This window comes from Amblyomma mixtum, chromosome 4, assembly GCF_055824585.1.
Source record: "Amblyomma mixtum isolate Tamu chromosome 4, ASM5582458v1, whole genome shotgun sequence".
NCBI lineage: Eukaryota > Metazoa > Arthropoda > Arachnida > Ixodida > Ixodidae > Amblyomma > Amblyomma mixtum.
Window position 1 is genome coordinate 110,795,387 of NC_143015.1, and position 23,662 is coordinate 110,819,048.

Consider the following 23,662-nt stretch of genomic DNA (forward strand, 5'->3'; position numbering starts at 1 on the left):
CAGAGCATTGGCTAGTGATTCTAGCATCGGCTAGGGTGCCTCGATGCCAGGCTGGCATCGAGGCACCCTAGCATCGGCACAGTCGTAGCGCCATCTGAGTACTGCCCCTCTTGCATACCATCTTGTGTAGGGGGCGCTGGCACTGCATCATCATCAACGGAGTGCATATTGCAACCGCGCAAAACGACGCAGAACGAAAAGAGGAAAGCACAGGACAAGACGCGTCGTTTTGCGCGGTTGCAATATGCACTGCATTGTCAACCACCAACTAACCCGCCTTCGCTTGTTACATCATCATCAACACCAGAAAAAAACACTACAACGCCTAGAAGAGATCGACACATGGGCAATGAGGGACGCCAAAGTGAAGGGCTCCGCAATAATTGCGAACTAAAGTACACCTCATTATATAAGTAGGCCGCTGCCTCCACTGCTGCGAAATGCTAATTAGCGCACAAAGACACATACATAAACGACAGGCAGGAGCTTAGCTGCTGCCGTCAATGGCGTTCCCCGTTCTGCTAACTGCCCCCCATGCCTGTCGGCCAGAAGAAGTCGCCCGCTCACCGATGATGTGTCGCTCCTTAAGCCCGAGAAGGGACGATGCCAGACCGAAACAGGGCAGGACAAAAAGTGGGGCCAGCCGGGCTGCACACCGTGACTGCACCGCAGGACAGGATATCTTCTTCTGATTCGCCGCGAGAGCACCCGGTCGCGTACCCATAGCGCGCGCTCGGCGAGCAGAACGCGCTTGGCTGCTGCTTCTTCCTTCTCACATGGCCGTTGAGCGTTCGGTGCAGAAATAAATAGCACTAAAAAATTTCATCAAGCTTGAGATCCCTCCGATCGCTGATAACTATATGCAACGCATGCATATAACGGATGTTCCATTCAGCGTAGAAGAGGCTTTTATGTTTTATGGGGGGTTTAACGTCCCAAAGCGACTCAGGCTGTGAGGGACGCCGTAGTGGACGGATCGGGATAATTTCGACCATCTGGGGTTCTTTAACGTGCACTGCCATCGCACAGCACACGGGACTCTAGAATTTCACATCCATCGAAATTCGACCGCAACAGCCGGGATCGAACAATGCGGAAAAGTGAACGCATGGGACGAAGGCGTCCCCGCAAACTTCACCAGCGAAAGTGCAAGACACCAGGAAAAAACACAGTTGTTAGTGAAGCGTTGTCCTGTGTTGTTCTCCTGGTGTCTCGTACTTTCGCTGGCGAAGTTATGTCTGAAGTTTCCTGAAATCCTATTCGGCACGTCCATCCGGGAAAGCCTTGGCAAGACCAGTCTGAGTTACCTCCAGCTGCTGTTACCCTGGCAGCTACAGCAAAATGCTGTTCTGTAGTTTTCCACTGACCTTCTCTTCGCGGGCCTGCGGACACCTAGTCCACGGGCCAGCGGAGACTTCAGGCCGCCTTCAGAACACCGCGGAAGTCTACGTGGATGTCATCGGCAAGTGTTCCGCTGCAAGACCTGCCTCAAGCGCATGAAGACTAATAGACGCCTCCGTAGACACCTCCGTAGGCGCGTGGATCTGTTTTATGGTTGGGCGGATGTGGGGATTCGCACCGCTCCGTTTTTATTTCTTTATTGCATTTTCACAACGGGTACAAAGAAGTAAAACATGTCAGCAACACTTGCACTGACACGGCACAAAAGGACTCTTTGTCCCTTGGTCAACAGGTTGTTTTCTATGTAAAAAACCTGAAACAATAGATCACGTGTTTTTAAATTGTTGGGATGCGTTTATCTTCTGGGATGTGCTTCAACGAACCTTAAAGAAAGATTTACCGCTACACCCGCATGCCATCAGGTTCTTACCGGTAGGAAAACAGGACATCCCTTATGACACTATTATGCTCCTTGGCCTAAGTTTATGGAAAACAAGGACACAATTCAACAATGCAGAAGTAGTTGTGAGATCTCCATGCGAGCATTTCATTTAAGGTGTCATACGTCTGAGGGAAGTGTATCAGGCACTGCCTGATCAGCCAACTTGGTTAAATGTGTTGGATGACTTGGTTGAACTGAAAAAAAAAAAAAAGATTCGCACCGCTCCGTCCCCTTGGGGTTTGCTTCCCCGCCATTCATCTTCTCTCTCTGAAGGGACTCTGAAATGATTTCGATGGGCGTATTCTAGTGCAATAGATCTTTAGAGGTGGTCATTGTGGATGTTCCGGTTAAATTTGAAAGCTGTGCGTGGATCCCGTATATTGAAAACAATTTTTAAATATCGCTGCTCGCAACCCGTTAGGGCGACACCACATCGCGCGGCGGCCCCTAACCCCATTACGTCAGTGGGCAAACTGGGCGAACGAAGGCTTTCCGTGAAGAACAGAGCTGCAGATGCCCCTCAAAGGAGCCACTCCAGCCGATGGTGTGGACCGATTCTCAAGAGATCGCATTTAATCCCCGGCTAATCTATTTGCACCTGAAAGCCCCCTGCGATGTTCAAGCGGATTAACCACGACGTTGTGAGAACCAGTCGACGCCATTATTTTGCCGAACCCCACCGTTACTTTGATGACAGTGGCCGTCTTGTCGAATACCTGCCGAAGTATAATTCGACGCGAGTGCAACTTTGCGCACGCATATTCGACACGTTTGGAAACTCTCCAGAACCATTGCACTGAAAATGCAGCAAAAAAAAACTGACTGCGTCGGCCGGGAATCGAACCCTGGCCACCACTGTGAGCAATTGCGAGAGCACTGCAAATCGCGTACAGTATCGGCGTCGGTGGTTCAGTGGTAGAATACTCGCCTGCCACGCGGGTGGCCCGGGTTCGATTCCCGGCCGACGCAGTGTGATTTATTTTATAAACGGCGTTGTCAGTGCAACGGTTCGGTTCGATTCCCGTTATTTTTAAAATGGCCTGCCCGACATAGCCAATTATTTTTAAACTGCATGCATTCTTAAAAAAAAAACGGAAATCGAACCGAACCGTTGCACTGAAAACGCCGTTCAGAAGAAAAAATTACACTGCGTCGGCCGGGAATCGAACCCGGGCCATCCGCGTGGCAGGCGAGTATTCTAGCACTGAACCAACGACGCTTTTTCTTTTTTTTTTTTCTTTATTGCCTGACTTCGGCAAGAACCACAGTACACAAATACACTTACAGAGCGCAATGAGCAATAATTAACAACACTATCCGCCCGAGGGTGCGTGGCTTCATCATATTAAAACTCCTTAAGCGTCACCAAAGGCTCGACTCTTTCGAGCCACTCGGGAGCTTCAGGAGCAAGTTTCTGAGCTTCAATATACTTATGCATGCACTCCCGAAAATAGATCCGTGCTGGCCGTGCATCAGCATCGCAATGATAACATCGGCGTCGTTGGTTCAGTCGAGCGGAAATTCCTTTAAAAAAGGAATTTCCGCTCGACTGAACCAACGACGCCGATGCGGTAGACAATTTACATTGTTCTCGCAATAGACGATATGCGAAATGCGCAGCGCCATCTCTCGGCGCTCCCAGAACTAAGTCCTCCATGTTGGTACGGTACAGAAAACGAAACCGCTGCCCAGCGTTGGGTTAGAACGGCTGCGCTTCGTTCGAAAAGTAAAATGCCGATGCAGTGTTGCGCTACCCTCTCCACTGTGAAAAGACACTACGATGCTTGCCAGAACTAGGTGCGTTCCAGCTTTTCGCTTTTCTATTTTTTTACTCCGTCCCAACGTTTTAGTAACTCAAAACGCCATGCGAGGTATCATGTGTCAGCACGGGGATCAGTGCGCAGCTTTCGCTTTCTGCGCTGATTTTTGAAAATCTCTCGAGGTGATTTGCGTTTAAATTAAGATAGGGACCACAGCCTTTGTTGTCTCTGATCAAAATTAGAAGCCGATTTCGCGCATATATCAACTCTCCGGTCGGGCGTGAATATATATAGACGCATACTTGAACAACGTAATAGAGAAGGTAATTTTTTTGAGCGGGCCAATCGCTTGTGCCGTGGCGAAGTAAGTTCACTCGAAGAACCATATGCCGATTACTGCTTAGTTTGCTACGTGTTCAGTTAAGTTTTTCCCGTGTTCAATTAGTTTTAGAAGGGCGAGCAAACTCTCTGAACCATACGCATATGTTACGCGCGTTAAGGAGTGAAGCAATACACCCTACGTATAAAACCTGAGGTGCAAATTGTTTATTTCTTGAGGATTCCTATACCTTCCATATCTGCGGCGACGAAAATCTAAAAAGAGAAGCGAATAATATAGCTACTTTATTATGAAGGAGGGACGCATTTCTAAGCTAGAAAGTACGTGCAACAGTGATGGCTTCAGGCCATCAGATTTTATTATCGTTGTGGTAAGCTCCAACAGCTTGCTTCGCAACAAAGCCATTTTTCTATGTTTGGGAGTAAGCTAATTAAGTTTCAGAAGCAATCGAACATGCTAATTTCGCCCCTGCACACACAGCTTGACCAGCGTATCGAGTCCGTGCATGCACCTACAGCTGTAGCATCTTTCTCTAATCAAGCCGCCGCGGTGGCTCAGCGCTTATCTGAAAAAAAAAGCTCCGTCTTTGCTTACAATATTTTGAATTATATGTGCATGCCTACTTTCTTCTTGTTAATGTCGACTGACCGACTGTGTCTTCAGGACGCGGTTTCAACGAATTGTGGCGAAAATCAACCGACGCCGGGCTCTGAAACGGTGACGTTGAAAATCGCGGATGCGCATTGCACATTACAGTAAAGGAATCGAATTATGCAGCTGGTCGAGGGTCTTGTGTGATTATACTGCAATGCACGAAGCTCCTGGCGTCGGCGCGAATGTAAGTTCGCACTGTCACAGAAGTCACGTGCGCATGCACTCACCGCATAATAACCGCTCGCTACCCTACCAGATGAATTCGTGTCCACCTGGGAATAAAATAGCCATGATAATGCGTGATGCTTGAACTGGTACTTTAATGCGAGCATTAAAACGACAACAGCACACGGTCACGGTTCGACTTTCCAACCCACTTTCGAGTGCCGATTATTGCGATCATCAGCGCCAGACTTCAAGCGAAGCTGAGGATGCGGTAGGAGTGCTTATTGAAAGCACCTACATTTGGTCAAAGATCAGCTGTGAAAACAACGCAGCAGCTGAAGCTGGCTTGTTGAAATTCCACTCGCAAGAAGAAAGCGCGTATAGAAAACAATGCACCAGCTCGACGAGCTCGACCGACCTAAGATGGAAACCGGAAGTTGTGGGCGCGGTGTTGCCAGACCGCCAAGCAATTTCGCATATCATCTATTCCCCTTAGACAACATTCACGTTTACAATAGTGCACTTAAATTCCAGTAGTGTTCACGTCTGCGCTGAAGACCCGAAACGTCGTAAAGCATGGAGGAAGGAAAGCTCAGGAGAGCCCTTCGCTATCCGAGCAGCACGCCAAAAAGTGTGCCGGAAGTCACGCGCTGTCACAAGGCCTGCTGGGAGTCTTTGGCCGACGGCGCAGCCAATGGTAACGCTGCGTGCAGCGGCGTCGTCTGCTACATTGTCCGCTGCACATGCGCAAGGGCATACGCCGTTCAGAAAAAAAAAATCATACTGCGTCGGCCGGGAATCGAACCCGGGCCACCCGCGTGGCAGGCGAGTATTCTACCACTGAACCACCGACGCTTTTTTTTTTATTTATTTATTGCCTGACTTCGGCAAGAACCACAGTACACAAATACACTTACAGAGCGCAATGAGCAATAATTAACAACACTATCCGCCCGGGGGTGCGTGGCTGCATCATATTAAAACTCCTTAAGCGTCACCAAAGGCTCGACTCTTTCGAGCCACTCGGGAGCTTCAGGAGCAAGTTTCTGAACTTCAATATACTTATGCATGCACTCCCGAAAATAGATCCGTGCTGGCCGTGCATCAGGATCGCAATGATATCCTGCCATTCTGGAGCGCCAAATACAATGGAGGCCCATTAGCATAATGAGATCGAATGGTGTCCCATCCTCACTCTCTACAGCCAAGTACCGAATACCATGAGCGTCGAGCGGAAATTCCTTTTTTAAAGTCCGTTGCAAAATGTCCCAAAAGTATACCCCCTCCCAACAGTGCAAAAAAACGTGGTCTATTGTTTCTGGTTGTTTACAAATTAAACAATGTGATCCCCAAGGTAGAAAGAACTGCTTCCTTTCCAAGAATTCCTTTACTGGTAGTGTTCCGGTATGTAATTTAAAGAAAAAAGTTTTTGCACTTGGCGGCACCTGCATCGCCTTCACACGCTTAAGTACGTCGCGTCCCTGGCCTCCATTGTATAAGGCCCTGTACATAGGTTGTGGAAGAACTACATCGCACAAATCTTTATACAACTTCTTCCTGCTAACAGAAGATAAATATTCATACGAAAATCGAACAGACAGGAATCGAACACTCACGACAACCTCTCTAAAGTAACCAAAAATACGTCCCGAGAACCTTTCGGTTGTGACAACAAAGTCCGGCAGTGCATTTCCGAGCCTTAATTGGCACACAGTGCGCAAAAACGGATCGCTTACATCGCGCACAAAACAAAATCTGCTTACAATCTGCCGCAGAAATAAGTGTCCCAGACTCAGGCCGCCATCCTTCACCCGCCTAAACAAATTGGTCCGGCTACAGCGTTCCCAGTCCGCAGCCCACACAAAAACGGCAAAGATCCGGTGCAGTCTCTGTACGTTCATCCTTGCACAATGCAACACTTGCATCACGTACCACAGCCTAGACATAAAAAACAGATTGCACACTGTGGCCCTTGCGAAAATTGAAAGGTGTCGCCCTTTCCACCTTTCCACCTTTTCACGCGTGGCTTGCGTCTGTGCTTTCCAGTACGAATCGCTATCGCGATAACCATCCAGTGGAACGCCTAAGTACTTTACTGGGGTCGTCACCCAGGACACGTTTGCAAAATTGCCGGGCTTCGTTGGCCATTCTCCGTGCCAAAGCCCCAGGGACTTTGACCAATTCACTTTACTACCGGTGATCTTGGTGAATTCTTTTACGCATGCCACGGCCTCGGTTATACCCTCCCGGTTCACTGTGAACACCGCAACATCATCCGCATAAGCCAGCAGCTTAACTTCTGCTGCCTGTAGCTGGAATCCTCGAATTTTTTCACTTTCCATGATATTCAAACACAACGCTTCAATGTAAATGCAGAATAGAAGAGGGCTAAGGGGACAACCCTGGCGCACCGAACGCTGCAGGCTAATGGGGGCCCCCAAACTCTTATTTACAATTAATCTTGTCGTGCAGCTCCGGTACGCCAAGGCCACTCCCTCACAAATAATGGACCCTAAATTCACATGGTCGAGTATGCAGAACAGGATATCGTGCGAAACACAATCGAATGCCTTCTCAAGATCCAGCTGAAGGATGGCTACACAGCTATTTGTGTAATCACAACATTCCAGCACACACCTCGCTTTATGAATATTGGAAACAATAGAGCGTCCCTTGATCCCACACGTCTGGTGGGGACCGACTATATCCTGAATTACTGACTGTAGTCTACAGGCTAAAATCTTCATGAAAACTTTATAATCCACGTTTGTGAGGGCGATAGGACGATATGCTGTGACCTGCTTTAACTTTTCTGCGTCATCGGATTTAGGGATTAGCACTGTATGGGATTTACCAAAAGACGGGGGCAAGTCATTTTCTTTATAGGCTTCGTTAAAAACTGCTGTCAGTACTGGCACTATTTCGCGTTGATATGCTTTGTAAAAAGCGGCGCTTAACCCATCAGGTCCAGGAGATTTTCCCAGGTTCAAATTTTCTATCGCTTGCTCGACCTCCGACGCAGTTATCGACAGCTGCAGCCTTTCTTTCTGTTCGTCATCTAATCGCGGCAAAGCGCCAAGAAACTTTTCCTTGAATGCGCTCACATCCACTTCTTGCTTTGCAAACAGCGCCTGATAATATTCAAGAAATGCCTGCTGGATATGCCCGCTTTCTCCAGATAACGCCCCGCCCCATTCAATCTGTTCAATGTGGTTTCGTTGAGCATGCGTTTTTTCCATTCCTAGCGCTCGTTTTGAAGGTGTCTCCGCATCAGCTATATCTTGTGCCCTAGCCCGCACCAGTGCGCCACGATAGCGTTCTTCGTCAAAGAGTTCAATCTTATTTTTTATTTTCCTAATGTCATCCAACCATTTGCCAGGCTCTTCGCTTTCTCTTTCGAGAAGTCTAGCTAGTAAAGATCTTAAATTGTCCTCCTCACGCTTCTCCTCTTGTCGTATGCAACTTGACCTTTCGATTGCTGCTATTTTTATTTGTTGTTTGCAAAGTTCCCACTGCTGCCATACTTTCAGTTCCCCGCTCGGCTTTAATTTACTGATTTCTTCGTTTACTTTCCTGCTAAAGATGTCATCTGTAATGAGCTTATTATTTAATTTCCACATCTCCCAAGAAAACTGATTTCCTCGTTTCTTTGTCCCTATCCCACACTTCACTAAACAATGATCCGAAAATGATACCGGTACTACATTGTAGCTACTGCATTTTGAAATAACGTTCGGTGACACATAAATGCGATCTAGCCGTGCATGGCTTGACCGTTGAAAATGGGTGAGTCTCACACAACGCTCGCCTTCTAAACATTCGGCCACATCATCGAGGTTGCACGTGTCTATAATTTCTGAGAGTACTTCAGTGCTTCTGTCCCTAAATGTCCTTGCACTGGTTTTGTCACAGCCCCTCAGGACGCAATTGAAGTCACCCATTACGATCAGGCATTTCTCACAACTGAAGTGCTTTTGTACGCGTTGAAAAAACGCTGTCCTCTCATCCACCGCATTTGGGGCGTACACACAAATGATGCGCCAATATGTTTTGTCGTACAGGAGGTCAACCAAAACAAATCGACCCGAAGGACACGCCGTATATGCCTGAACCTCAAGTCCCGGTACATTCTTTACAAAGATGACACAACCCGCAGACGTTCCTACAGCGTGGGCGACAACTGCAAAAAACCTAGACGTGAAACGTCTCACCATGCTCCCGGTCTCCTCTTCCCCGTCAATTTTCGTTTCCTGCACTGCCAGGACGTCAATGTCGTGCTCAGTTAAAAGGCGGTACACCTGGCTCTGCTTCTTCTTACTTGCCAGTCCCCTGACATTAAGTGTACCGACTTTCATGGGGAACGCATGAGCCATTTTAATGCAGAAGAAAGAGGCCGGGAACATGGTGCTTACCCTTCACGTCTAGCGCTTGGCTAGACGACATCGTTGACACCGGAGCCATCCGGTGCTGGTGCCAGGCCTGGCAGCGGGGGCGTCTTGTCAAGGGCTCTCCTCTCCGTCGACACATTTGATCGTGTCCGGATGGACGACCGCCGTCCTTGAACCACCGACGCCGATGCGGTAGACAAGTTGCATTGTTCTCGCGATTCCCTTTAGACAACATTCACGTTTACAATCCCAACAAACACGAAACCTCCTCAGAAACTCCAAAAAAGGATGGAATGTCCCAGTCCCAGTACAACGTTTATTAAACGTTTCCAGACCATAGAGGCACGACATAGAAACACAAGCAAAAAGGCAGTGCTCCCACTAAAGGTCTAGAAACGTTTTTTTCTGGAGTGTTCAGCAGCAACAAAAGCGAGTTAATGCATTTTCGTCCCAGAAATGTAACTGGGCATAACGTTTTGGGACCAATGATTTTCAACAAGAAATAAAAATCGACTGCTCGCGCTCTCTTTTCTCTCTCCTTCGCGCCACAAGCTGCGGGGAAAGAAGGTTTTGCTCTTGCACTCGTCGTTTTGAGAGATGAAACGGCAGTTTCATTCGAACAGCCGAAGGAAGCGGTTAACCCCGCATCTCTCTCGGTGCATGCGTTTCTCGCACGTGGGCCGTCGGCTCCATGCTGCAGGCAGGCGGCGGCGGTCTGCATTTTCATCGCGCCGCCGGCAGCGGTGGTTTAATTTCTGAAATAGAGTTTGGGAGCCACAGAGTGGCCACGCTACATGGTCGGCGTCCCTAGTCCGGGACACCGCATGACAATGCCCCGTCTCTAGCCCGTTTCACCAGAGCCCTTTGGGACTCAAGCGAGGAGCAGTTGAGAAGGGCAGTCTCCCATGCCTCTCTGGAAGGGGTAGGGGAAGGGGGGAGGTGGGGATTTTGAGTACATGCCCACACCATGTGGAAGATATCACAGGTCTCCCCACAGTGTGGGCATCGCCCATCCGTGTTAGGATCGTAATGCTTTAAGATTGCAGGACAGAGTAGAGTACCTGTCTGCAGGCGCCTTAAAGTTCGCTCCTCCGTCTTACTCAGCCCCTTTGCAGGGGCCGGGAAAAGGCGGTGGATGTCGCTATAATGCGTTATAATTTCCTTGAATCGCAGCAGCGGCTGGTTAGTCTCCGAGCCAGAAGAGCTGGGATGAGGAGCCCGGTGAGTAAGCGCTCGGGCAGCCGCGTCAGCGGCCTCATTACCTCGTAAGCCCTGGTGGCCAGGAGCCCAAATGATTCTTTTGGGTGTTGGATCAGTGGCAGTCCGTCTTAGAATGCAAGCAGCCAAGGGGGAGATCTCCCCTGCCAAGTAATGATCACATGCTTTTCGGGAGTCCGTAATGATGATTCTCGAATTGGCGTGGGCGGCAGCAAGCGCTATCGCTACTTCCTCGGCTCGCATTGAATTCGGGGCTCGAAAAGAGAGTCCATCAACGTGCATTTCCTGGTGAACGACAGCGGCCGTGTAAAATCCCGTGGGCGATGGCCCTGCTACGTCTACATAATATACACCGGGTCGGGAGCCGTGTTGTCTCTCAAGAGCCCGAGCCCGCGCTTGTCGCCTGTTTACGTGCATGTCGGTGTCCATGTTACGGGGGAGCGGGGAGACCCAGAGCATATGGCGCCACAGTACTGGGATACGCTCCGCCTCCTCTGGAGTGCAGTCGTGTTGGATGTGTAAGCGGTTTAGCAGGCGGCGCCCAGGGGCCGTCTGCATGAGCCGCGTGTATTGGTTCACGAGGTGGGCCTCCCGCAGCTCCTGGTAGGAGTTTAGCACCCCCAATGCCTTGAGTTTGGCATTAGAGGTAGCCACCGGGAGATCCAGGGCTCGCTTAGTTGCCTTGCGGATGACGGCGTCTATTCGCGCCTCGTCTTGCTTAGTAGTGCGGAGATATGGCACGGCGTAGAGGATCCGGCTAGTCACGAAGGCATAGACGAGCCGAAGCGCGTCCCTGCCCCGCAGACCGCCCCGCTTGTTGGAAACGCGGCGGATCATGCGCCCTACCTGTTCGCCTACTCTCTTGAGTTTCAGAATGGTGGAGTCCGGTCTGAGTCTGTGGTGAATGAAAAGGCCCAGAATACGGAGCTCCTCCACCTCTCTAATAGGACCTCCTGACAGAGAGATGTGAATTGCTGTCCTATCCTTTGGGTTCGCTCTGACATGCAAAAGCTCTGATTTCGCTGGAGCACATTGGAGCCCACAGTCAATAGCATACGCATCTACTATGGAAGCGGCCTGCTGAAGGCGGGCCTCCATGTCCCCAAGGCTCCCCTCAGTGGTCCAAATTGTAATGTCATCTGCATACAACGCGTGTTGAATGCCTTCCACCCGGGCCAGTTGGCTTGGGAGGTGCATCATAGCTATGTTGAACAGGAGCGGTGATAACACCGCTCCCTGAGGGGTACCCCGTGTTCCCATCATGTAAGGGCCGTATTCCTCGCCCTCAATCCGAAGAAAGGCCTGGCGATTAGTCAAGAAATCTCTTACATACGCGTAGGCCCTAGCCCCACAATCGGTAGAACTCAAGTTGGCCAGGATGCTTCCGTGTTTAACATTGTCGAAAGCTCCTTTCAGATCAAGGGCGAGGATGGCTTTGTCATTGTGTTGCATAGTTGTGGGTCGTATTACATCCCTGTGCAGCTGGAGAAGGACATCCTGTGCAGACATGTGGGGGCGAAACCCGAACATGGTAACTGCAAAGAAGCCCTTACTCTCCAGGTATGGAGAGATGCGATCCCGAACCATCGTCTCCATAAGCTTGCCCGCACATGAGGTCAGTGATATGGGCCTCAGGTTGTCCGTATTCACGGACTTACCTGTTTTAGGGATAAACGTCACAAGTGACGTTTTCCACTCGGGAGGGAGTGGACGCCCGTCCCAGATCTGGTTGATGTATTCTAATAAATGGAGGTAGGCTGAGTCCGGTAGGTTCGCCAACAGGTTCACTGTTATGTGATCCCGTCCCGGAGCCGTACCCCGGCGCATTTTTGCTAAGGCCGCCTTAAGGTCGTGCAACTCAAAAGGGGCATCAAGTGTTTCATTAGGCCTGCCAGAGTACATGTACTCAGGCCCAGGCGGGTCCTCCGTACGACAAAGATATCTGTCGCACAGAGTGTCCGCAAGTTGCGCCGTCGTACCTTGATACCCTTGCAGAGCCCGCCGGAGCTGCTTTTGCGTCTCCCCTCTCGTTTGAGAGGGGTCGATTAGACTGCGAAAGAGACGCCACGTCCCCTTCGAGCTCATCTGATGAGCTGCGGCGTCGCAGCGTGCTATCCAGTTTGAATCTGAGAGTTCGGCAGCATACGCTGCAGCTTGCTCTGTGAGTTTGACTATGCGGTCGCGTAATTTGCGATTAGTTTTCTGCTTTTTCCACCGTTTAGTTAAGCTCCGGCGCGCCTCCCACAAATGCAGGAGGTGGGTGTCCACTGCGGGGATCTCTTCGGTGGTTTGTAGTGTTGTGACGTGTTGTTTCTGAATGTTGTATATGTGGTTAGCCCACTCCGCGTAGCCGCCGGAAAATAGTACGGGAGGGATAGTGTGATTTCGGAATTTGTGCCAATCGGTCAGCTTGGCCTGACCCCATTTTTTGCGCGCTGCCTTCGCCATGAGTTTAATCCGGAGAAGGAGGTGATCGCTGCCTAGAGAATCTCCCAAGTTCTCCCAAGCAGCCGCTCTAGCATTTTTGACGAGAGAAAGGTCTGGACACGTGTCGCGGGTTACCGAATTCCCCACTCGGGTGGGAAACGCCGGGTCCGTGAGCAACGTGAGGCTGAGGGTGGAGATGAGCTCCGCCAGCTTACGTCCTCTTGCCTGTTCGAAGTGGTAGCCCCAATGAAGGCTGGGAGCATTGAAGTCTCCAACGATCACTAGAGGCTCTTTGGCTGCCATTTTTATCGCGCGAAGGAAGATTTCATTAAAAGTTACGCGCGGCTTATGCGGAGGGCAGTATATGTTGAGGATATGTATTGACGGGTCGCGGCGTCTGAGAGGCAGTGCCCGGACCATTGTATATTCTTGCTCGGTACTCAAGTCTAAGTCGACCTGAACCCCGGTGTAAGCCTTATTCACCAGGATGCACGTAGAGGGGCCCCCCTGAAAGGTGCTGTAGCCTGATAATTTAGCGTCTATGCCGGGCTCCTGCAGGGCAACGAGTGCCGGCATGTCACCTAGGGACTGCAGGTAGAGCTGGAGGTGTGACCGTTTTTTCCAAGCCCTGAAACCCCTGCAGTTCCATTGAATGATTTGGAATTTTTCAAGGTTTTTATCATTCCTATTAGATGTGCTAGCCATGTTGTTCTATTTATTTACGGGGGAGCGGTCTAGCTCTGGCCGGGAGCCAGCGCAACCCCAGCGAGAGGCCGCACCGACCCAACAGCTGCCGAGCCTGAACCGTGTTCCTTCGCTGCCTGGCGGGAGGCTGTCTTACGTTTGAGGTGAGGGGAATCGGAGCTAGTGGCGTTCTGAATTTGGGTGCTGACCCAGGGCTGCACGGCTTTAAGGACCGAGTCAGTGACCTGGGCCATAAGGTCGGGAAGTGCTTGCGTTAAAGCTGCCTTGAACATGTCCTGGAAGGACTCGCGGACTGCTGACATGATTTGGTTCGGGAGGGCCGCCACTTGCTCCTCCAGTTGCTCGGTTTGGCGCTGCAGTGCCTCTAGGCCGGCGACGCGACCAGCTGATCCAACTACCGTGTCCCCGCTCTGCCGCGAGACGCTAGTGAGGCAAGATGTTACGGATGATCCGTCATCCTCGTCATCTGGCTCAGCTTCTTGCATTGGTTCGGATGACCCGGCCTGTTTGGCCTCTAATTCCTGAATTTTGCGCGCTAGAATTTGGTTCTGGCGCCTGAGCTCCTCTACCTGCTGCTGTAGGGCGGTTTCGGTAGGGGAGGGACGGGTAGGGGAGGGACGGGTAGGGGGCCCAGAGACTGCCCTACTCCAACTGCTCACCTGTGATTGGACGGGTGCCAAGGGCGGGAAGTCCCTGGCGTTGAGGACCGGGGGCACCGCCTGGGTCGCGGACTTGACAGGTTTCGATGTGCCGGGTTTGGCCTTGATTTCCTGATCGGCTGGCGCTTTCTTGGCCTTGGGCGGAGGAGCCTGCTTGGGCCCCGTCTTTGTCTTCGGTTTCGATCCGGATGGGGAGCTCGGTTTGATGGCTTTCCGGAACCGCCCAGCACAGCCAGGAGCTCCGGTAGGGTGGCCGCCTCCGCAGATGAGGCAGCTCGGAACACAGTCATGTTCCGCCAGGCCGTCAGGAGTGGCATCGGGAACCTGGACTCCACAGCGTTTGCAGCGTCCCGGCTGCGGTCGCGGGCACGCATCGGCCCGATGGCCCACTGTGCCACAGCGGTGGCATGCTGGCACTGTTTTCTTGTACAGGCGAACACGGAGCCGTTCGTAGCTGTACAACACCGTCCGTGGCACCTTGGTCCCCGCGAAGGTGATCACCGCAACCGGGGTTCCCCCTAGCTTGCGCACAGACACCACATTTTGTTCCGCACTGAGTTTTCTTTTAACGCTTTCAGACGTTTCGTCTGGCGAAACAGTCACGACGCCTCGACAGAACGCACCGGAGAGTTTAGGGTGTCCCCGGAACGGTAGCTCGCGTTCCCCTACCGGCAGCACAATATCCCGGAGTAGCTTCTCCGCGGCGTCGACTGATTTCAGTGCACATACAAGGACGTTTTGGTCCCAAACAGGCCACACCGCAAGTCCAGCATTTGCGTCGTCCCCGAGGATGCTGCGGACTGCAGCGCCGGCTTGTCCAGGACCAAACGTTGCCTTGAGGTCGACCGTGATTCTTGGTTTCAGCACAACAACGATGTCATCTTTTTCAATGCGCGGCGTGTTCTGCGGCCGCCACCGGAGTTGCTTGGAGCTCTTCGAGGCTGCGTATGCGCAGAGCTAGCCGGTGCCTGTAGCTGGGTGGCACCAGCACCAGCGTCCCTCGATGCCGCTGCCGCGTTCTTCTTTCCGCGCCAGACGCGGATCATATCTTGTAGGTAGTCGTCCTCCGTTGGTAGAGGATCTTCGCCTTCAGTCGTATCCTCGGATTGATGGGTATCCATTGTTACGATCTGCAAGGACTGCGGGTCGTATCCGGTGACTTGATTTGGAGCCGCCAGAGCCGAGGGATCCCCGACCGGGGCCATCGCAGGCCCCGGCGCCGTTAGGCTTAGCACCACCGCGGCGTGACGAAAGCTTCAAATGACCGAAAAGTGGTCGAAAATTGGCCCCACCTTAACAAACGTGGTGTAGACGGGTGCCGCTGAGGTTCCTGGAGACGATAATACCAGGCTTGCAGGGGAAAACGTTGGTGTATCGCAATTGATTGCGATTTGTCACGGAGCCGACGCGGTATGCGACCGCTCCCGTCACCGACGCTAGCGCCCCCGGCAGCGGCGGTCAACATCTTTCCCGTCTTCTAGCGTTTTCCCAGCTTGCGCCGAACTTCAAAATTGTGTGGTGGTCCCTCCAGGCGTCTCCGACTATCGGCACTCCTCGCTGCGCCGCTGTCTAGCAGAAGTGCGGTAATGGCCTCCCGTCGCTCGCCCGGCTTCCTCGCTGGACGGACGCCATTTTGCGCACGCTTATTCGCGCTGCCCCAGACGTTCGAGCACAAGCCCCAGCGCGCGGCAGTTCTTGCTCTCGTCACTGCGCCAGCTGGGCTGTCGTGGACTTCGTAGCTACGGATTCACGGAAGTTTTCCCGCGCACCTCGGCGTGCCCACACCATTCCTTTTGGAACTGATGCCGCGGCTGCGCATCGCAAGTCCTTTGCGCAGCTCCACGGCCCTACTGATGCCGCTGTTCGAGGCGGCGTTCGTGGCAGCGGAGTTCGTGGCAATAGGTGACTCCTCGCACGCACCCTGCATTCCTCAGCGCCTCCGACGACTGCAGCACGTTGGTGGTGGCAGCGTGGCCGTCTACTACGGCCTGAGGCAGGAAGGACCTTCCGAGACCCACCACTCTCTTTCTGCGAGTGCCTATGGATTAGCCTGCTCTACCAACTTCGCCACAGCGCAGCCATCCTGCCGCAGCGGCATAGTTTGTGCAGTGTTCGCGTGGTTATATTGACTCTCTCCCACTGGATTAATCGTGCCTTGATCTCGACTCCCACGCTGGACTGTGCCGCATGCGCGGTCTGCCGCACCATGGATGCAGCGCGCCACCGCACGTACAGTACCTGAGTACGTTCACCTTCCCGCCTGGCTCCAAGCAGTCTTATCCCCACACTTAGTCACAAGAAAATAAAACTCCCAGGATCGTTACGAGGGTGTAACGCGTAGTTTGAGCGCTCGCTGTGCTGTGAGAAGGCGCAGGACAGAAGCCTGCGTTTAATTTATGGTTTCAGCTGTTGCAGCCTTGTATTTCATCCCTGGGTTTCCGTAGGCAACGTCGTCAAGGTATGTTGGTTTATTTTAATTATTTTTTTATTTAAGCATACTGCAGGCCCTTTTCGCATTTTTTTTTATTTTCGCCTAGTAGAACTAATATTTTTTTTCTGTTTTGATAACACGTCGCTGAAGTTTGCTCCGAGTCTCTAAGCGTGAGGGGGGTTTCAACTTGAAGAAAATCCGTGACCTGAAACTGCGTGTCTGCAGCGTACGCCCATCTCGTCTTTTCTTTTGTCACCGAAGTTCCTCTTTACATACGTTTGCTTTTGCATGTGCATATCTGCTTTTGAAGCCTTTAGAATGCTCGTTTAAGGTGCATCAACTTTCAGCCTGTATTCTGTTTTACTTGCTTCATATTGCAGATTTCTCAGGGCTGGAGAAAAAAGTGGCAATCATATGCATGGCGCCGTAGTGTTATGTACACTGTGTATTAAATGGTGCATACGTTTGCGTCTGCTGTTTGTATTCATTCAGATTTGCGCCGTTGAACGTAAGTTTTTCGCACGGACTTTCAATTCGGTCTGTATTGTTTTTCTTTGACTGAAACATGAATGCATTTTGATTGTGGTGGTGTATGGTGCGGTCGCCGGCATGGACGACAGGATGCAATTCGTGCTAAGAGCACACCTAATAAACTGAAATTACTTCTGTATGGCGCTGCTCGGGTGACTTTTTGAGTTCATATTTCCTTTGTGTGCAAAATGCTAGGACATTTCACGTAAACGGATAAGTGCAGAACGGCCGAGCCAGCACGCATTCAGACGAGTGGAAAGGTGGATTACACCACCTGTAACGTAAGTATGCACCTGAAATTTGGCACATATGTGCGCTTGGATGCCTGCAGGCTGCACGAAAAATGAGGAATAATTTTATTGAACCAGAGCCGAGAAATCGCGAGCATTAACCTTTTGGGGCTTTCCATGGGACGCACAACTTTTTGGACATGGCTAGTTGTGGGGACGTTTTTTAGATGTGTTCGGGAAAAATGAGCACCTCCTGGGGAGATTCCAAATGTCCCGATGGGTCATTTTTGGGAGATTTTGAGGAGGTTTTGTGTTTGTTGGGAATAGCGCACTTAAATTCCAGTAGTGTTCACGTCTGCGCTGAAGACCCGAAACGTCGTAAAGCATGGAGGAAGGAAAGCTCAGGAGAGCCCTTCGCTATCCGAGCAGCACGCCAATGTCCGCTGCGCATACGCAAGGGAGCCGAGACGGCGGCCAAGTAGTGGGGGGGAGCAGAGGGAGTTCTTTCCTTCCTCCATGTCGTGAAGCGATGCCCCATGCACGCCAGATGGACGGTAGTGGAATGGAAAATGCAGCAACAGGCGCTGCGGCTGCGACAACGAGAAGGTGGTGATAACGGAACTGGACACCACTTTCTGCGCGCGCGAGGTAGAGAGAAGGGCCTTTAATGGAAAAGCAGAGAATTTAGCCGGAGTCTAAAAATCGCTGGCACCTTCTGATACTTGTGAGAAGGCATGGAGAGGGAAGATAGGTGGAGCAAAAGCACTACCTTGCAAGGAGCTGCAAAGGTGACAGAGAAGAGCTGTAACGTGCGTCTGATCTTTTCTTCAAATTTCACCTCTGAAGTACCCACGGGTTCGAACCCAGCCGCGGCGGCCACGTTTTGATGGAGGTGAAACGCAAGGCACCCATTTGCTGAGCGATGCCAATGCACGTTCCCCAGGTGGCCGAAATTATTCTGGAGCACTCAGACACGGCACACCTCTTTACTACTTTCAGTGCTGAGGAAGCGCGGAATGTGAAAACGTGCAGCCACTTGTGCACGCAGGGAGCTACATTGCCGCAACAAATGCAGAAGCCATCTGCGAGTGGAATCAGAGTGTTTGGGATTGGTCATTATCCACATCATATGGTTTGGTTTGGTTTATTGGGGTTTAAGGTCCTGAAGCAACTCAGTCTATGAGGGACGCCGCAGTGAAGGGCTCCGGAAATTTCAACCACCTGGGGTTCTTTAACAAGCACTGACATCACACGGTACACGGGGATGTAGAATTTCGCCTCCATCGAAATTCGACCGCCGCGGCCGTTATCGAACCAGCGTCTTTCGGGTCAGCAGCCGAGCACCGTAACCACTGAGCCACCGTGGCGGGGACATCATATGATGTCAACGGGGTGACATAGAATACTCTGGAGCTAACAGGCTGCACAGCGTTCCCTCTCTGCAGCAATGCAAAAGCCGGCAATACCACCACACCACGCTGATGCACAAACATGACGCCTCCAGCTGTCGCTAAACTTCGCGTTACATTGCCGAAACCGTGTCGTCAGTTTTTACAGCAAAATCTGTTACACGGAGCACTTTCCGGCATACCGGCGGATTCAGGACTAACAGCGTAGACGGTCAACATCCGGTCACGTGACCGGATATGAACAGTCACGTGGCAGTGTGCGTGTCTTGGTAACCCATGGTTGCCACACAGTGTGTACGCCTTGACTGCACACGAGCTGCAGTGATAGTGCCCAGCTGGTGCCAGTCGACAAGAGCGTGCACTCTACTCTTCACTTTCTCACAGCCTCTTACTACTAAGGCGGCACCGTAGAGGTAGGAATGTGCGTGCACTGTGATTGGTTATGGGGGCTTGACGCTGCACAGCACACTGCACGCTAGTAGGCAGCAACAGTTGGCATACGGCCGATAGGCCACATAAACAAGTGTTAAATGCCATGTAAAATTAGGCTGCTCGCAAACGCAAGCAGGTAACAATCTGGGGAGGGCCAGGCAAAGCGAGCAAGAAACCGGCAAAGCAACACACACAGCAGTGAATGGTACAGTGAGAGCTACCGAAATGAGAGTGAGATCTAAGCCGAAGGAAGGGAAGGGAAAACTTTATTTACACTAATGGTTTTTCCTGCGGTTTGGGGGCATCTTCAGAGACGTCTTGGTTCTACCCCTAGGAGCCTTCTCTGTCGAACTCGTCCGCCTGCGGATGCCCTGCTACGCAAAGCGTATAAGACAGCGCTCCGACTACCACGCAACACGTCTACAGAAAAACTCATGGCCCTGGGATTACACAACACCTTTGAGGAGCTACGAGAGGCGCAGCTTGAGTCGCAAAAACTCAGGCTGTTGCAAACAACGACAGGAAGAGCACTCCTGCAGAGGCTCGGATACCGCGAGCAGATGCGAGAAATGTCGAGGACGGCAACGATCCCCGACGAGCTTCGCAAGACCCTCAAGGTAGCGCCAATTCCAAAAAACTTGGATCCCAACCTCCATCGAGGCAGAAGAGAAGCGAGGGCCGAATTCATCGAGAAAACATACGCTCCTCAAGCCACGATCGTGTATACAGACGCGTCTTGGAGAGGAGGAGATACCAAAATCGCTGTAGCGGCGGTGGTCGATTCGTCTTTACGCGAAATGACCAGCGCGTCTCTCCGAGGCTGCACAGCTGCTGAGTCCGAGGAAGTCGCCGTTGCTCTAGCGGTGGCGGTGGGCTATTGAACCGGGAAGTCACTAACAATACTTACGGACTCTCAAACAGCCTGCCGAAATTACATGAATGGCAGGATAGGTCGTCACGCGCTCCGTACACTCCTCGCAGCGAGTGACAGAATTAAAAACCGAGAAGAACAAAACGACAAGATCCGACACAAAATTGTGTGGGTACCGGGGCACACGGGGGTGCCAGGGAACCGAGAGGCCGACAGGATAGCTCGAGGATACATTACTTTCCGAGCTTCCGACGAGACCGCGGAACTCGCGCCAGCACCCAGGGAATACTCGGCCATACTACAAAACTATAGAGGCAGAATAATGCGATATCCCCCACCGCACAAATCTCTCAGCAGAGAGGAAGCTGTCACTTGGAGACAATTACAAACAGGCTCTTTCCCAAACCTACATATACTAAACAAAATGCACCCTACGATATACACGAACAAATGTCCCTGGTGCGACGAAAAACCTACACTATACCACATCACATGGGCCTGCCAAAACATAGACGTGGTCCCCAAAATACAAAACCCGAGTTCGGAGCAGTGGGAGACTCTGCTGTCCAGCGACCGCTGCGAAGACCAACAAGGTCTGGTACAGCGAGCTCAACGGGCGGCAGTGGCCAGCGGAGCCCTGGACTGAGGGCAACCGACCACTGATTAGATCTAAGCCGAGGCGTAACGGCAGGGAGCCAGACAGTGCAATGCTGCAATAGTGCTTACAAACCAGTAAGACTGAATTGCAGTGTGATGGCAAGATGGCAAAGCTTGCATAGCCAGGACTTAGCGACCACAGCCTGCAGCGGCGATGACCCATGAAGCAACAAACGCCGAATTTCAAAGATTACTTTTAGTGTGACATGTGCCATTAGCCTTCTGAGAGAGTCCAGTACAAGTGTGGCAGCCTCCAAGAAGGAAAGATGCATGTACACAGCATGGCAGGAGCCGTCATGTATAAAAAATGTGGGATAGCAGTTAAGTGGGCACATGGCTTCAATTTTTATTCAAAAGACTGTGGCGACATGGTCGTTACTAAATCTCAGCCCACAGCTTTAATGTGTGGCCATGTAAGTGTCCCTAAATGCAGTTCATGGAGCATGTGCTACAAAGAATTATATAGATGATCAATGCAAATGAGGCGGCAGAGTATGCATTAGCATTACTCTTGGACGAAGAAGCTGTTGCCGCTAACAAGTTCAGACCATGCAAGCCGGTGGCGTGATCCCCTATATAGCATATATAGGGTGGCCCAAACAGCCACCCTATGTCACCCTGCACTCTGCACCCTCTCGGTCCCGTTTGTGCTCTTTGTAGGAGCAGTCCAAGCTCTGCTAACTAAAAACTGACGTTCAGTTCAGGGACTAATGACCCGAGGGCCAAGACAAAATGTTGGGGAAAGAGTTTCCAGAGATAAGAACACGCATGGGCACGATGTGCTTTCCAGGAGTGGTAGAACGCTGGTGGCGCAAAATTCTGCAACACACTTTTCCAAGGCAATGCACTTTTTAAGGCGGAAGCCTTTAATGTCTCATCGTTGTAAGCAGCAGTTGTCGACAGAAAATGTCACGCTTTTCAATTAGTGGAAACTGTCGTGACGTCACAGTGCGCGAATTTCAAACGGGGCCAATTGCACTTTGGCTAGTAACCATGCAATCAATTGAAGGGATCGTATAGTGATGCTCCAAGTAAGTAGGACTGAGCTTAGTTAATTGCTTAATTACCAAATTAGCCTATTATCTTTACTAGTCAGGCCATATAAATAAATAAAATTGATTAAGAAATTGCTCGAGCTCAGGAATCGAACCCCGGTCTTCGGCGTGAGAGACGAGCATGCTATCCACTCGGCCATGCCAGCTCGATGATTTGGAATGAACAAAGGCGCGTCTAGTGAATACGGTGTCTTCACTCACTCTCATCTTCCTCCATTCCCTTCCGGCGAGGTTTAGGTGTCCACCGTCAAATGAGAGACAGATACATTTCCTTTCCTCAAAAACCAATTTACCGACGAGCGAGGCGTAGAACCGAATGGATGATGGCGTTCTATAGACTCATTGGCAGCGTTGCAAGACGCTGTCGCGTTCCACTCTTAGGGGCGAAGCTTAGCATATTAACCACACATCAGTGACCACACTTTAGGTCAAAAAAGTGCCCCCCTGAATTTTGACGGGTGTCCACCGAGATATGTGAGACAGTTACTGCGTAATTTCCTTTCCTCAAATACAATTTTCATTTTCTTCATTACGGCTCCTCTTTATCTATCTTCTTTATCTCCCACTTACTCCCTTCCTCTACGGTGCGGTTCAGGTGTCCACCGAGATGACAGAGACTTACTGCGCCATTTCCTTTCCTCAAAAAGCGTTGGGTTCAAAGGGCAAGGCATCGCGCCGAACGGGTGGTGGCGTTCCGTGGACTCCCTGGCAGCGCTACAACGCGCTGTCGCGTTCCACTCCTAAAGGCGGAGCTTAAGCGTCATTAATTAGCAGTTAATTAGTGTTCAGGGATTAATCAGTAATTAACAATTAGTTAGTGATTTGCCATCACTTAGTAATTAGTACTCAATTATATGTGACACCACCAGTGCCACAGAAAGAGCGAAGGTGGTGCGGAAAGCGCTTCCGCCTCTACCCACTTTAGACAGTCAAAGTGCCCCCTGATTTTTCTCGACATAGGCGCGAAATTCCGCTTGAAGCTCGTTCCGTGTTGGAAACTCCGATGAGATCAGCACGGAAGACATTGCACACAAAGGTCTTGGAAGGCGCTTGTAAGGAAACAAATTATGAAGCAGTGCATGTCGAAAGTAGTCCCACAGCGTACTTGAACCTGTGAGTCTGTGACTGGTTAGACTATGCATGAGAAAATGCCGACAGTCATAATAGTCACGTGTCATTGGGAAAAAAATGGCACAGAGTTAATAATAGTCCATTTTCTCTGTGAGAGAAATAAAATAAAAACTTAATATATTACTAATGTGCAAAAGGAAAGCAGATCTGTGAGGACTGCTGAGAGTTGCTCTGCCTTTTATGTCATTTTATGTGTGTGTTTTTTTCCTTCTTTGGGACTGCCAGTCGCTGTAAACAGAGGCAGTGCCTAAACAAACGCTAGTTGTAAGTTCAACGTTGTGTCTGTGTCTCTTCTCGTCATCGTAGTATGCGCTGCACAGATAATGTCTAACCAACATGCCCAAGCGTCTACTTTGTCTATTTACGACATGTCGCATACGGCAAACAAGCCGCATATATAGTATCTGTAAGTATATGTTACGCAAGGGGCAAGGGCGTTTACGAATGATTGTGGATTACGTATATTGCGCTGTCTCATTACGCTAACAGACCGCCAACGATTTTTGGGCATTCTGACAATTTGCGTGCACTTAGAGGTTGCTTTGCTTGCAAGTTTCTCGAAAGCCCATGTATTTTGGCGCTATGCAGCCAAAATTGTTTGGCCACAGCGCCAAGGGTAACGCGTTCTCGAAATTCTAGAAACTGATATGGGTATTATTTACGGTGGGCTACACGACTGTCAATAATTAAGGTGCCTAGCAGTAATAGTTAAAAAGTCAACTATTGAATATTAGTTAACCAGCCTGCTAGCTAGCA

General features: G+C 50.9%; 1 long non-coding RNA gene and 2 other non-coding genes across 3 annotated transcripts; 1 reads left to right on the plus strand and 2 right to left on the minus strand.

Annotated features, from left to right (window-relative positions):
* Positions 1 to 2,741: 2,741 nt before the first annotated feature.
* On the plus strand, positions 2,742 to 2,812 carry TRNAG-GCC (transfer RNA glycine (anticodon GCC)). The gene has a single exon. It is a non-coding gene; the product is annotated as a tRNA-Gly (tRNA).
* Positions 2,813 to 5,546: 2,734 nt separating this feature from the next.
* Positions 5,547 to 5,617, minus strand: TRNAG-GCC (transfer RNA glycine (anticodon GCC)). Its single transcript has one exon. It is a non-coding gene; the product is annotated as a tRNA-Gly (tRNA).
* A 3,224-nt stretch (positions 5,618 to 8,841) lies between these two features.
* LOC149347860 (uncharacterized) lies at positions 8,842 to 9,252 on the minus strand. Its single transcript, XR_016292222.1, has 2 exons — positions 9,175 to 9,252; positions 8,842 to 9,091 (listed from the first exon to the last, which is right to left on the minus strand). It is a non-coding gene; the product is annotated as an uncharacterized LOC149347860 (long non-coding RNA).
* Positions 9,253 to 23,662: the final 14,410 nt, after the last annotated feature.